Source organism: Monopterus albus, unplaced genomic scaffold, assembly GCF_001952655.1.
Source record: "Monopterus albus unplaced genomic scaffold, M_albus_1.0 scaffold17.1, whole genome shotgun sequence".
NCBI classification, from domain to species: Eukaryota; Metazoa; Chordata; class Actinopteri; order Synbranchiformes; family Synbranchidae; genus Monopterus; species Monopterus albus.
The window spans coordinates 2,774,921-2,791,597 of NW_018127897.1; the positions used below are offsets into that span (position 1 = coordinate 2,774,921).

Below are 16,677 nucleotides of genomic sequence, written 5' to 3' on the forward strand. Positions count from 1 at the left end.
TATATATATATATATCGCTTTACATTCTCTGATATGGTAATATACATATTTGCAATAGAATATTACACCTGTTCCAGTTAATATGTAGTTATGATTTTCAATCTCCCTGTGTATTCATGCATATGATAATTACCAGTATATAGTAACCATACATTGTGGTAACAATATACACTTGATTATAACTCATGCTTCATCCAACTCTTCCCCAGTGTGGAGGTATGTGGACAAATTACACAGATGTTTCTCCTGGCTTGGGTTATTTTCAGCTACAGTTTCTATGTAATTATGTAAAAATCAGGCAAATTATAACTTGATCTAATCTAACAACAGAAGCCCAAAATATAGCATTATTATTATTTCAGTAATTTATCAAATATGTGTGTGTTATTTCTCCAGATAAAATTTTAATGGAATATTACAAAATGTAATGTTAGATTCCTATCATTAATGACAGAAAAGTAAGTTATTTCTGTTTATATAAGAAGCACCATTTTGACCCAGATAATAACTGATTCATTTATGCAGCCTCTCTGTCCTTACTGGCTTTCAGCAATACTGTTAACTGGATGGGGTACTTAATGTCACAACACTGCATTTCTAGCCTCTTGTTCAATTTTATATTTACTTTTTAATCTAACTGAAGGCTCCAGTGCATTGCAAACTGCACAAACTTGTACTTTTTGCACATGGTGTATCAGTGAGTTATTTAGATGTTAAATTATGTCTGGAGTGGGAAATGCCAGTACAAATCATTTTCAGTGGGTTGTGATCCTGTCTCTGACATTTTCATGAGTCTCTGTAGCAATCACAGTTGGTCAAATTAGATTTACTGGGACAAGTGAAGAAAGGAACAGAAGCACTTAATGAAAGCATAGCATATAACTTCAGAGGACAAATGTGCTCTGATGAGTCCTACACATAGATCTCAGTTCCTCCTTGACCTATTCTTAACACATTTAAATAATTTTGATACACAATTGCATTTGTGGTTATGTTATGTTTGACATCTATTTAAGTGTGCTGGATTGCAAAACTTGAGTGAATGAACATTTTTACTGCAGTTGCACACTAGAAGCACATTGTGTTGCCTGAAACACAAACAGAAAGATGAGCACACTACATAACACCCTATTTGCAATACATTATGCTCTGCCTACTCTGCTTAAGGAAAGAACTTAAGGATATAGCACTGGGAGCCATCATGACTGAGCTGATGTCATGCCAAACAAGTTCCTCCATTTATAATAGCCTGTCTGGGTATGCTTAAATCCACTGATACATTTGACTGTTGCCTGGCAACACAGACCATGTTTGTTTGGAGTTATAGGGACAGAGATGATGCTCTTTAACAAGTAGAAATGCTGCCACAACTCCATCAGTGAATAACTCCATTATACTGTATGTGTGTGGGGTTTATTTACCATTTACATATCCAGTAGGATAAAGTAAAAACATACTCTCCAAGCATAATTAGAACGACTATGATAATTTACTGTAGCCCTATAATGAATAAAAATGCTAAAACAAGGTTTCATCCTCTGGGAAAATGAATGAATTTAGTCATTATCAAAGCACTGTTGCACAGCCAGAAGAGTCATAATTATCCTCTGGAGAACATGAACATCCATGCTGATTTGATGAATATTTTGGCCAGCAGTCCTGAGATATCTTGCTTTGACCAGCAGTCCAACAAATTATTTGTCAACCTTGCCAAACTATGCAAGGGTCATAACAAATATGTAAAAAAAAAAGTCATTATCATCTTCATATCAGCTCCCTTAGCTTATCTCCTCCTACTATTTTCCATGGCTTTTATGTTGTTATGCTTCTAAGTTTTGCTTCATGATGTAACGTACATTTAAAATGGTTCATATAGCATAAATCATATAACTAAGCAACCCCTTGCTCAAGGGACACAAAAACAAGGTGATTCATGTTCAAATCCTGCAAAAGATAAAAAGCAGATTGATAAGCCTCTGTGGTAACAGCACTACCATACAGGTTTATTTATCTGTTCGTTATCTTTGTTTCAATCAGAACAATAATTGTGGGGTGCAGAACTGTACTTTCAGCCTGTTAAAGCAGATAAACAGAAACCCAGTGAACTCCGTGGTTTCTGGTAATTCTGTCCTATACAGTAATAATAATATACATGCACAGAGATTTATTGGAGTTGTGTGTGTTAGTGTTTTAGCCAACAGACACACTCATGGATGTTTTTTGGCTGCTGTTCAGCAAGATGTTCAGCAGAAAAGAACTAATTTCATCCACAGAGCAGTCCAGTCTCTGAGAAACTACTGTAAATTCATATTCACTTATTTTCATTAGTAGTTACCCCAAGACATTTTCAAAACATAATTGCTGATGCAAAATAGTTGCATATGAATGTACAATAATTTGTTGCAGATGTGCTTGTGTAGAGATACAAGTGTAACATTTAGTAATTGTACTTATTTACTGTAGCAGAGCTATTGCATGAGAGAACTTGGATCATTTTTTCATTTCTTTATTGTGTGAGAAAGTGCTGTAGGGGAAATTGATACAAGGAAGCTGTGTGCTGTAGGAATCTGAATGAGACAGACTGGTTTGTACAATTTATTACCACAAAATGGGATTCTGCAGAGCAAGGGTTGCCTCATCTTTTAAATACAAAACAGACTAATACAAACTCTAAATACCAAAATTAAAAACCGATTAACTGATTGAATAAGTAACTATTCAAGCAGAATTTTATTTCCATGTACTGTTTTTGTACCATTTTATACTGCTAGAATTCAGCTTCTTTGCTCTGATTTACTTAATAAACACAGTCATGTTGTTTCCAGATTGTTTCTTTCACTACTAAGAAGAAAGTGGTTGACTTTTGTCTACAGAGGCAGCCTGGACTGAATACAGCTTTGTGGTGCTTGAGGTTATAGCAGTGGTGAATGACATCCCATAATGACACTTAAAAGAGAAACTTGCATCATTAATCACTCCTTCCTTTCATACCCTTGGCACGTGAGACAAGGAAATCCATGTCTATCTGAGCACAGACAATAAATATGAATGCTTCCCAGATTAGTCCCCAAAGTACAGAATGGATACCCTTTAAGGGTACATTTTCCAGTCATCACTCAACTGACTAAAATGAGCCAATTATTTCTTATACAACAGCATGCCAATTAGAGAAATGTCTGCTCTGTTCCATTCATGATACTGCCATGTGGCTTGTTTAAGATGCTGCCAGACAACATCTTTTCCAGCCCAAAGCCATTTATACAAGATTTGGAAAGAGGGCACATGGTCTGTCATTGTTTGACACCAGTGGCCTGAAAAGACAATTTGTTCCAATCTTTTGTATTCCAGCTGAGTCGTACCACACTTACAGTAGTAAAAGTGTGTACAGTACGATATATTATTTTACAAAGTCAGACTAGAATCATACAATCTGAAATAAAATAAACATTTTGATTTTAATTAATCATAAGAAACATTAATTGCATTATAATTTGATGTTATATTTAACCTGTGATGTTTTTGCAAGTATATTTTCTGGATTAGGTTCAGAGGCTTTTTAATGAATGAAGCACAACCTTTACTCGTGGTTAGGAGGGTGTACAAAGCACATGACTGTCACACCAGAGCCTGTGGTTTGCATTTCACAGTCCCATTCGTGGTTAGGTTCATACAGCATAAACACTTTGGTTGAGATGAGGGAAAGATGGTGGTTTTGGTTAAATATAAATAAAGACATCTGAAGTCACTTTGAACTTTTCTGTATTAAATCTGACCATGGTCTTTCCCTAGTGCTATACGTACCTCAACAACTGCAGTCAGCAACACAGACAGTGCACTGCAAGATTGGATATATTGGTAGACAACACCCAGCATAAATATATTTGCAATCTAAATACATAAATTAGCAATATATGATCATTACATTACTATGAAATGTTATTCACTCACCATTATACTTTCTTCAAAAGATTTTTGCTATTGCAAATTAGTTGTAGGCTTATAAAATATCATTTCTAGGAGACAGAGGAGGTTTTTAAAACATACTGTTGAACATTTTATTGGGATATTTAATATCATACTGGCAAAACTTGTGATTTCTTTTTTATAATAATAAAATACTTGGGACATGAAGACAGGAAGGATTAGATTCATTTTAGATATAGCTTATGATGTGCTTCCTTCTCCCTAAAATCTGAATAGATGGATAGCTGAGGACCTGAGTGTTCAGGTGTAGCTTCACTACGGCACATCTTCTCAGGGTGTAAAACAAGCCTGGCTCAAAGACAATACACCTGGAGACATGATCAATGTTCAGCAGCACCTATTGAAAGTAGGTGATTAGAGGTAAACTCAGTAGAGGAGAAGAAGAAACAAGAGAGGATTTTATTGTTCATAAGGGTGAAAAGGCTGGAAGCAAGCCATTTGAACAGGCAGGATGCAGGCCAGCTAAAGGTAGGGAGAGATTGGCAAATGAAAGTAGGTTTAGGAAATCAGCTATGGAACTATGACCATAGCTCCTGAGGAGATAGTCAGCACTAACCTAAGACCAGACTGTGTGTTGTGGTCAGAAATGCACTGTATAGTGTATTTTGTGAAGCTTACAGTTCCCTGGGGGGAAACTGTAAAAACAGCTTATGAGAGGAAAAAACTGAAATATACAGAATTAGCCATGAAGGCAGAGGAGCGTGACTGGAAAGTTAGTCTGCCCCGTTGAGGCTGATTGTACAGGATTTGTAGCCAAGCCAGTTGTCTCTCTGTTAGGTGGGTTTAGGTATAAATGGGTGGAGTCAAAAACCTAGCTGACAATGCAACAAGGTCCCATGGGTGGCTCTAGAGCAGAAAAAAGGTGTGTGAATAGGCTACACATAGGTAAGTGGATTCAACAAATTGTAGACTGCAATTTATGTGTGGATTATGCCTGCTAAGTTGAAGTCAGCTAGCATAGGAGGGTGGACTAAACAAAATGTTTGATACATGTGGAAGGCTTGAGGCCTACTTCCTGGTGTTAGCATGAACAAGCTAACATGAGGATATATTAGAAGTTTGACTGGTTTGTAGTGATTAGCAACACAGGGTGGATTCTGATGCACAATAAAAGGAAGACGTATGGCTGGGTTAGTTTCAATGGCAAGTTATCTGAATTGTCTGGTGGCTAGGACACATTTAAAAGGTTTGATAGTGTTCATACTTGCTATGATTAGTTGAAATGTTTGGTGGATTATTTGAAATGTTCAGCTTGAACAGCATTCAAAATATTTGCTAGGGTTTGTTAGTGTTTGTTATGGCATAGTAATTTTTTTGCAACACACTTTTGTGTGTGGACAAAACAACGTCTCTGGCACTGTGACCAGCGGCAATTCAATACAGTAGCATAACATACTCACAGGTGCATCCAGTGTGTGAAATGCATGGGGGTCTCAGGGTTATTTGCATACAACCTTAAATACATTGTTTTTAAAACAATACAATAAAATTATATTGTTGTCACTATGTTTATGGTGAAACTGACTGCAGTCCACGAAAGTGAACAGCCAATAGATGCATTGCTCACTTTATCTCCACCCACAGCTGCTTACAAAACTGCTCAAACAGCCATAAAATGCAAAAACAGACACAACATATATCCTTGCAGTACCAAAGATACAGTATGTCTGTGTGAAACTTGTTCATTTGAATAAATTGGATCTTAAGAGTGACAGCAGTGCACAATGAGGTTGGACTAATCGTGGTGTCTATATGGCATTTGATATGTGTCTTGACTCATAACAAGATACATGTTATGTTACTGTGTGTACCTACTGTTGTATAATTGCATGTATCTGGTGTCAGATCTACAATTCCCAAACACTGGCTGCAGATCACCTCTGGATGCATCGTGTAAGCACAGATGGTGCCTCTGGATGCATATGAACTGTTTGACCATATTTGCATCTTTCATATACTGAGGACTAGTTTATTTATCTTATTTGAAAGCAATCTTTATAATGTAAGTTATCACTCGTATTTCATGATACAGATAATTCCACAGTAAATTATTCAGAGTGAATTCTGAGAGATCAGTTGTGTATTTAAGGGTTTATTTTAAGTTGGTGTGGCCATTAAAATACACATGGTAACTGCATCCCAGCCTATGTGCTTGTCAGGAAAATTACAACTACACCTGCAACAGTGATTAAAAAATGGTCTGAGCAGGTGTTATCGTTATCGCTATTCTGGGTCAAAATGAGCACTAAAATTGCACTATTATACCCAATCAGCATACACATGGCCTCAACTGTGCCTACCATCCCACCTTAGAGTAAGCACATTCGTTCACAGCAGGAAAATACAGAACAAACCAATGTGCAAAAAAGTAGAGGTCCCCGAAGACAACTGCATAATGACTGCAAATGAAGCAATGCAGAAAAATAGTTGCCCTAGGTGTTCATGAATTTAGCTTATGGCACATCTTATGGCACACAAGATTACTGCATATGAACTGTCTGAGCATTGATTTAAAGATATGTAAAATTAATTTGATTTGCTTTCAAATAGCTAGCAAAAGTTGGTAAGAAATTATGACCACTGATTGCGTAGACATATGGACAACATTACAGCTTTGAGAAATGAAGCCAGTGAATCAATTGTGTCCTGGTGGCTGGTCGCAGTACAAGTCATGAAACCTGCTCGCTTTATGTTAGCAGATACGAGCTAAATTAAGAAGTCAAAGTGCAAATAATTTTTTCCAGAGGTCATTTCTGTCATTTTTGGTAAATATTATTATGCTGATGTGTGTATAAGTGGTCATCTTTCTGCTAAAATTTTTTTGTAATAAGTTATTAGATGATATTAAAAAAGGGGTTGATTTTGAATGACTGGACAGTTTTGATTGGCAGTATGATACTTCTGGGTCACTGCTGCACAGAATATAGTTGCAAAATGCCAGGATGGGAGTGGCTGTATTCATATAGTGGCTTCATTTTTGCATAGTGGAGGGAAGTGGTGACACTTCATCCATGATCATGACTAATGTTGATGGTATTTTTAAAGTAGCCTATTGCCTCAGTTTGCAGGTCACTTGTGCAGAAAAACACTCTTGCCACTATGTTAATTAATCATGGACATATTCAATAGTTCAACTAGGATAAGGATAATAGTCACCTTTACTGGCCAAATACTGTATGTTACACACAAGGAATTTGTTTCCGGTACAGAACCAAGGCAGCCATCTGCGGCACCAACCTCAACCGATGGCTCAAACCATCGGGGGCAACGGGGGGGGTTCAGTGCCTTGCCCAAGGACACGTGGACTGCAGGCACCGAGATTTGATCCGTCAATCTTCTGGTGGAGGAGACAACTGCTCTACCCACCACACTGTCGCCTACTCAACTAGTGGAATCTGTGACTGTGTGTGTCCTACCGTAACTTGGTATTCCCCCTAATGTACTATTTTAAAATCTGAAAGAGTCATGTAAACACTTATCGATAATAACATTGGATTAAGAAGAATTATGTAAATATATGTTCTTATTTCAGTTTGCACATAGGTTGTATTTTAAATTACAGCTTACTATATTGTTGTTTTGAAACCTGAGGAGTTTGTAACAAAGTGAGTACTTATATAGTACAGTCCTCAAACATGTCTATATGAAGTAGTAGTTAAACTCTATAAAAAAAATTTCAGTGGTTAGTAATTTACCACACAATGCACATTTTTATGATACTGCCAGACACTATATCGCCCATTTCCATGCACCTTTTATGAGATTTAGAGAGGAAAACCAGAGGAGAGGGTACATTGTTACCATCTGACAACCATCTAGAGAAGAAGGACCAAAAGTGTCTGTTTTATTTGAACTGAATGTATTTTGTAGATTCCCATTGTCTGCAATAAATTCACCACCATAATGCCAAAGCATGTCCCCAAGATGTACATACTGTCCACCTGAGATTTTTTTTTGTTGCTCTAGATGAAAAGTTTTAAAAAAAGTAAATGTCAGCAATAACATGTTTTCACTGTGCTAAGAAGCAGTGAAAACGGTTCCCTTTAAACGATAGTGTTGAATTGGCATGTGTTTCTCAGCATGTTTAGAGTGAACAGATGTAGCACATTTATTCTTATCCTGATGAGGAACAATCTAAGCTTAAGGCTGCAGCTGCACTCTGGGGGTATTTTTGATAGCATTTAGGCAGCTGCATGCGAACCAGTGGCTCAGTTCAATGGGATAAACAGGTTTTTTTTTCTCTGTTTTGTCTGTCTGCTTTAAAAGACAAACTGTAATTTTTACTTTTTCACAGACCAAACATTATGGCCTCAGTATTTGTCATTATGTGTCTCCCTTTGAAACAGTATTCCAGGGATCTGAGAAGATCTTAAAAATTAAAGCAAACACATAGGTATATAGATAGATGCACAGAATAGATTATTAGTTTTACCAATGGTGTATAAGAATAAGCACGAGTGCTAACCATTTGACCTTGATGCAAGGATAGGGTCTGTTAACCAGTGCACCACAAAACACGCCATCAAAAGAAAAAAGACCCACAACTGGTTTGACAGTATAGTTGACTAATGACGTCTGTGAAGATTGGGATTTTAATGATGTGATCTCTGCAAGCATTGAGCAGCGGGCAAACAAAGGGATGACGGGTTTTCCATGCACGACCTTAACTGATGGCACGTTAAGAACCATCTGCCTCATACTCATCCAGGCTGTCATTTCTGATTGTAATCCAGCATAACACAACTGGAGCCAGCTCTGGGACACAGTGCTGCAGGCTGTCCACTGCTGACTGCTCAGACCTACACAATACCTAAGAAAGAAGGGAATTTAAAATAAAATAAAAACTGTCAAATTACAGAAGCTGAATGTAGATGCCAGCTGTTGTGTTTGTGTGCCATTATTTGCATTTTATTTTTATTCCATCACTTTTTTTAAATTAGATCTGAACCAACCTTCCATTCTGAAGTGGTTTCCTCCATAACCAGAATGCCTATGCAACAACATGCAAGGCAATATATCCCTATAAGGTTTTTTCTTTTTTGTCCTGTCCCTTCCCCCAAAATTACAAAGATTAAAGCTGCTAAAACCAATATTTTTGCATTAACAATGAATCAAATGTCTAAATGCAATGTGGAATAGGGGTGGAGCTATATCCAAATACAAGCACAAATATAATAGTTAAAAAAATTATTTTGTACATCCATCCATCCATTATTTATACCACTTATCCTAACAAAGGTCGCATGGGACCTGCAGCCAATTCCAGTTGTCAATGGGCAAGAGGCGGTGTTATTAAACACTGAGCATGTTTAGTTCACCCACTGCAAATCCACTGCTCTCTAATCTAGACAAGGTAAGCTGTGTAATTAGTTTATAATTGGTTTGCCTACAATCAAATTAGTTCTTTTGGCACATGCCTGTACCTTTCAGCCTCTAATAGACAGTAACTAGTTTCAAACTTTTACATGGGAAGACATTTTTTTTTTAAAAATATAGATTTTTCTAGGCCATCTCATACACCTGCCCTGGAGTAGTGCAGCAGATAACATGCACTATAAATTAGTCAAGCCAAACAAGATGAGGTCATTTACATGACTGAGCACCATACCTTGGAGACATTTATTTATTTATTTTTTACTTTGTATGTGTCAGTGCAAGTAAGTGTACAGGACTTAAATAACTGCAGTAAACTAATCTAAAATGTATTTTAAAAAAAAACAAGGGCCTTTGAATTTGAATGTCCATGGAGAATGAAGGTCATGCTATGACATTTCCAAAAAGCAGGACACAACTGTTACCCCACATAAAAGCACAACATAACCCCATGCTAAAGCTGCATTAACCAAACAAGCAAATCAGAGAAAATCTTCACAAGGTAAAAACATCCTTTCTTCTGTTTTCTAAATAACCAGCTGAATGCTGAGAGGGAGTTTCACAAGTTTTAGAATGCTTACTTATAAGACATATGTTTGCAAGTAATTACTTTATTCATGTTTTTCACACTGCACCATCTACAAGAGCTGAAGAACAGCAATACTGCTAGAGGCAACTTTGTTTATTATTTTGTAGTATTTCATTGACAATCAGTATTTTTGAAGGTATAAAAACGTGTCCAGGGGTCTGAGGAGCAAAAAAGCCTAATTAACACTCACAAAGTCTCATTTTTGAGCTGCACTTCTGGTTGACCTGGTTCACCGCAGAGTCACAGCTATATCGCTGTGCAAAATCTTAGTGGGCTAACAGCAACAATAAAGCATTGTCTCCATGCCAAATTGTTCATTAGCAGTAAAAACACAAGTATTTTCCACAGAAAAAAACAACATTTGATGATATATAAAACACAAGATTATTTTCCCTGAGCATAATTTTTTCTCCCAGAAAAGTGCACAACCACTTATTTTTATGGAGATGAAGTTTAGATGTGATGCCCTGAAGCCACAGCGAGGCAGTTAATGTGAGCCCTTCAGTATGTGGTTTAGTTGAAAAGAAAGCAGCTATTTTGAACAAGGAATGTTACCAAGTCACAACAGCTAAGCTTTGTCTGTTTGATTTGGTTGGATAGCCTCTGGTCTGATAACATTTGCTTTGAAAACAGGTGTGTCAGAGGAAGGAAAGATAAAGACTGAGATCACTCTATAGTGAAAGAATCTGGGAAATAAAGGTGGACTCTTTGTAACTCTACCACATTTTACCTCCTGATCTACATGTTTCCTGTCTCTGTATCTGGGAAGCCACAAGACTATTCTTGTCTCTTATCAAGAGCCTAAAACTGTTTCTCTATTCTCCAGGTACAACAAACACACACGGAGCTCGGTAAAGTGTATTTCTCATTCAGTTTGTACTGCCTATGACTATATAAGCCTTAAAGATAGTGGTCCTACAAATAACATAAACAACATCCTCCTGTGTCCTTACAATTTCAAAACAGCATTACTCAAATGTGAGCAATAAGTAAATACAATTTTTTTTTCCTGATCACAGTGAAAGTCTGTGAACCATCTAAGCAATTTGCCATTCATCACTAATGCTTTCAATCATTGAATGCAGCTGAAAACAATTCCCTATGTGAAGAGTCTTGGGTAAGTGGATGCATTGTTGATTACCTGTAACCACTCATAACACAAAGCCACAGCTGTTTACTCTTGCTTCTGCCCATGGAGACATTATTCTCTCCCCAGGAAAAAGAGATGGGTAATCAAAATGAATAGAAAATGTGCAGGGTTAGAAAATGCTTCATCCAGTACATCTAGTTTGTGTTTTAGATGTTAGCAGAAGATTTTGCTATTTCAAGTTTAGTTTCGGTTCTGTTAGAAAAAGCAAGATGTAGTTTTCCTCAAGAATTTGTGAATTTTCAGTTTTTATTTGCAATGTCATTTCTCTAAATTTTTTCCACAATAGTGTGTTTTTTTATATGTGATAAACAACCAGCTGAAGATGAGCCAAGCATAGTTACTGCAAAACCTAAAGCCGCAGGTTAAGAATGAACTCTCCCAAAAGAGCCTGTGTTTCAGTGAAAAAGTGCTCTTCATGGTTGTTTTGCTTGTAGAGAGATTCATTTTCTCTCTGCAGTATTCAAACATGAGTAACTGTCCTCTCTGGGGAGATGATGTTTATCCTTGGATCTCAAATTCCAACCTTCCCAAACAGGGCATGGCTGACCTGGAAGAGTACAGATGCCGTCTTTATTCTGCAGCTCCAATCTCTCAGGACAGGGCCAAAGCAGCTGAAGAGATGGGAGGGAGTGTTTTTTTTTTCTTTCAGGGGAGGTTTTGAGATGCTGCTTGCATTTTAACGACATGTCTGCTTTGTCCGTTATACTGTATCTAATTCACTTTAATTGATTTCTTTTTCAGCATTTTTCCCCTTTAAATCAGTAGATGGCTTTGTTAAAAAAAGGTAATGGACTTGGCCAAGTGCCTAATTTATTTCTTTTGTATTTGTGTGTGTATGTGCATCTGTGAGTGCACAACCATGTTGTTGTATTAAAAAGGTGCAAAAAGAGAAAGGGATGAATGGGAACTGTTCTGTTAAAATAGTTCTCAACCTGCTGTTTAATTCCACTCATTTAACATACATGTAAGCATAACAGTAAATAGGAAGTGGAATAAACACCTCAGTCACTGTCTGTGTGTGTGTGTGTGGTTAACAGAGTGAAATTTGTCACTGTACTCCATAGTGATTTGGGACAAACACAAAGATCCCCCTCAGGGGAGAGAACAAAGGGGCAGGTGCAACTTCCTTTTCTCATTCACTTGTATGTAAAACTGACACTGTTCCAGACACAAATATATGAGCTCTGATACACACAACAGTGTACCAGCTTGTGTTTCATCAGTTTGTACAGCAAGATAGACTGTGATTTAGCAAACAAAGCTGCCCTGAATCCAGCCATCTAATGGTGAATCCTTGATGCTAACAAGCACGTTAGCATACCAAATGGCAGCAAAAAGTAAATTAAGTTTTAGAGTCTTGCTGATTCGAATCCTGAACAGTGACTTAATTAAACTTATTTTTGGACACTAAGGCCCAAGCCCATTTCTTATTTTGTACCCCTGCCCCTCATTTTAAATTGATCCCTTGTTTTTGAGTTAACCCTCAAAACAGAGTTACAAGAAGTAGTAGCTGAACTCTTTCACTATGACATAGGACAATCAAAAATGCATCATTGGTAGTTATTGACGATGGTTAAACAAACAAATGTAATGAGTTGTTAGAAATTTTGAATCACACAGTGCCATCTTCACCTGTGGTGATTTCTCTTGTGTAGGCTCTGAGTATTGGTTTGCAATTTTTAACAACAAATTTGAAAAATGCAAGAATAGGAAAGTTTCTAATGCTAGGGAATGTTAGTGTATTTGTTTGAGGTGTGTAGTAGCGACTGCAGATAACTTGGGTTAGATGACTTGGATAATTCGGTTTTGAATTTGCCTCTGAAATACATCTTTATTTGAAGGGCTGTGTAGCCCTTTCACTTTGCCCTACCCTTAGGGATAAAGCTACGTGGTAGGGGCAAAGGCTACATTGGAACTGGGCCCAAAAATAAAATGTTAAACCAACCAGCACAATCTGAGACGATTTATAGTTGTAAGATGAAGCAAGAGACTACAATGTTTAATGTTGATCAGACTATCTTGTCTAGGGTGTACCCCACCTCTCGCCCCATTGTCAGCTGGGATTGGCTCCAGCCCCTCATGGCCCTCTTTAGGATAAGCAGTACAGATAATGGATGGATAGGTTGATCATCCATGACTGAAACCCCAACATGAAATGTGATAGAATAAATCACTATGGCTTTGTGTTCAAAGTGAAATGAGTTCAAAGTTCCAAGTGTTTATTTGTCATATGCACAGTTAGGAAACGTGTTTCCCTGTACAATGAAATTCTTACTTTGCTCTCCACATGAATGCCACAAAACACAAATGAAATATAAAGTAGATAAGTAACACAAAATCTAAGGCACTTTAAGCAGCAACAGATGCAGCAATACATGAGACATGATGACATCATGACAAAATGACATCAGGCTTGGTTGTAAGCTCTAAAACTAAAGCAGCCTAAACTAAAAGTCTAAAGAAAAGTCTTAACTAAAGTCAAGTTGTTTCTGTTCCACTTGCCCCACTTTTATCTATCTCTTTTAGCACTTTATTTTTGTGTGATGATTTTTCTATATGTGTAAAATAATGTATCAGCCACTTGCTTACTGTCCATGATTTGTTTTGTGTGAAGAGTTGTTCCAGTCTTGGGAATTATGGGCTATTTTTGGTGTGAGGAGACATATACTGTACATAAGATCACACCTACTCATTCCCGCATACCAGCTGTCATGTTGGATTATTTTTCCTGCCCCTGGGTGATTTTGGACTTCTGATTCTAGGTCTGTGCACTGTCATCAAGCTGGGTTCTGAACAGCTGAGGATTGCACAGTGAATGGGGCATTGATATTTAGGATCATGTTTCCCATCGCCGCAGTCAGAAATAGCACACATTATGTAAAGCTCTGTTATGACAGCAGCAGAGAGCACATCAAATATGGGGTTTGGGCAACAATATCCTACTCTGGCTGCTGCAGTGAATTTCAATATATTCTAACAACTGGTGCCCAGTTGTTTGGCTGCAGCCTTGACTTACATACATTATAAACATATCAGTAGAATGTTTTATTTGAAGTTGTTTATTCTAAAAGATTGTAATAACTCAATATTTGTTACCATATGTATGTCCCTTGTAAAGGATGTATTTGCATTCTAGATCAATTAGTACAGTTAAGTTGCCATTTTTTACATTTATATTTTCTGCTTCAACATTAAAATAACCAAGCAGAAAATATACAAATCAGTCTTTATTTGATGTGACTTACTCTGACATCACAGCTGGTTGCTCCTGAAAAGACGAAAGACCAGCTACTCATTAATATGAAACCCTGTGATTATGACTTGCTATTATTGATGGCGTGGGGTCAGGGACTGGCTTTGTCTAGATCAATGCTAATGTTGCATTGGCTGGTCAACAGTTACTCTTGAGTAGCAGTTATGTGACCTGCAGTGTTTGGCTGTTGTTTTGTTTAAGCAGCAGCAGGTGGCTTGCGTCCTTGGGTTTTGTTACTTGTGAACTTGAACCTTTTTGGCACATCAGTACATTCCCAGGAGACCTGAATGATCATGTTCAGCTCTCTGTGTTTAGTTCTAGTTGCATCATAAAGTGATGTGTGTGTGTGTCTGTGACCAACACTTCATGGCACAAATTTCTTCAGGAAACACAAAAAAAACCAAAAGTTTATGCTGTTACAATGTTTACTGTGCTTACAAGCATGTGTTTAAAGTAATACACTGAATGAATGAACACATATAGTATATCACAATGTATTAAGATTGTAGTATTAATGATTTAATAGAAATAACTATTGTAAGTAATATTCAAGTATTTTATACCAACAGGCATTGTGTATGATGATTATACACAATGATAAACACTATTTTGTATGTAAAATCCCTCTTTTCACTAAAAACATAGTTGCTTTGTAAACAGAAACCTTAAACATTCATGTTTCCTCTCCATCTGTTTTGTCCACCACCTTTTGTCCAGCTGCAGCGGAAGCCTGAGCACAGCCATGACAGAAGAGTTCAGATACGGTGTGATGAAGAATGGCTAGCATGCCTGATAGCACAGTACAGCTTGGGGCTCCGTGACAAAGTTCAAATTATTTCCAGGTTGCAGGTAAGTTCTACAACCCTTATCAATAAATCCTGCCAGTTGCAGCAGCAGTTTGTTATGACAGATGTATGTTGTCACTTGACAAGCAGAACTTCCTCTCAATTACAACATGTGTGCATGTTATAAGACTGCCAGCACTCAGCTGCTGTTAAAACTCAAGCATCTGTTCATTCAGGAGTTATTTTTGAACCTTTAAACTTCACTTTAATTATAGGTTTGGAAAGGACATTTAAAAATATAAATACTGCAGTAAAGCCAAGCACTACACCCCCTACATACATTTTCTATACAATTTAAAATTCCGTGCAAAGGACAAAAACTGCTGCCTCTAATGCATTGCTACATACTCATTATAAAAATAGGGGCACTGTGTTATTACTTACTGTTGCAGTGTATGTTAGGAGGATATGGATGGGTGGTTCAGTGTAGCTCAGAGGACTATTACCATTGCTTTAACTCAGACCTGGGCATTTTACGGCCCGCAGGCCACATCTGGCCCTTTGGGCGTCCCTGTCCGGCCCGCGTGAGGTCCATCAAATCGGAACATGAATGAAAAACGTTCACAGGTGAACTTAAGATCCCTGACCTACTGGGTGAGAGACAGGTGATATTGGCCAGCTAACCCTCAAAATGTCAACTCAGCCAAAAAAAGAAAAGTTGATGCCGAATGCAGCGTTTTCAACAAGACATGGACTGGAAAGTATTTGTTTACAGAAGTCAAAGGTAAAGCGGTGTGTTTAGTTTGTGGTACACAGGTTGCTGTAAGGATTACAATTTGAATCGCCACTACGTGACCAAACATGAGGAGAAATACAAGAACTTGTCGGATGAAGAGTGCGCAAGAGAGTCGGATGCTTTGCTAGTGAAACTGCATAACCAACAAAGACTTTTTACAAAACTTTCCATACCCAGAGATGCAGCTTTCAAGACTATTTGTGTCATATCCCACAAAATCACCAGAAAAAGTAAGCATTTTTCTGACGGTGAGTTTTTAATTTAGTGTTTGTTGGACTCTGCAGCACTAATATGCCTGGAGAAAAAGGGACGCATATGAGAACGTACCCCTCTCCCGACGCACTGTAACGAGGAGGGTTGAGGACATCGCAGGAAATCTTTGCATCTACCTACATATGTGAACAGACATTCTCAGTGATGAAGTTCAACAAATCCAGATTTCAATGCACTTGTTCAAGCCAAAGCCAGACTGGATTTCTCTCACTGAACAAGTAAAATGAACTGAAAATGCATATCTTTACCATACTGCAAAACACCTTTTCAGTGTTATGTGAAGTTGAAAATAAAATGGAACTGTGATGTAATGTTGTTGTTTTTTTTTTATGTTTATTACTTCTATAGGAGTATTTTCCTGTTTGACCTACACCACAGTTTCATATATTTATATAAATGTTTACAGAATATGCTTATTCTTCTAATTACCAGTAGCAGCTAATCAGCACATATCATTTACTGCTTTTTACAATA

The 16,677-nt window shown here is 37.4% G+C and overlaps 1 long non-coding RNA gene across 1 annotated transcript; it reads left to right on the forward strand.

Annotated features, from left to right (window-relative positions):
* The first annotated feature begins 4,818 nt into the window (after positions 1 to 4,818).
* On the forward strand, positions 4,819 to 16,336 carry LOC109955815 (uncharacterized). The gene is made up of 3 exons (XR_002274341.1): positions 4,819 to 4,869; positions 15,067 to 15,198; positions 16,215 to 16,336. It is a non-coding gene; the product is annotated as an uncharacterized LOC109955815 (long non-coding RNA).
* The last annotated feature ends 341 nt before the right edge of the window (positions 16,337 to 16,677 follow it).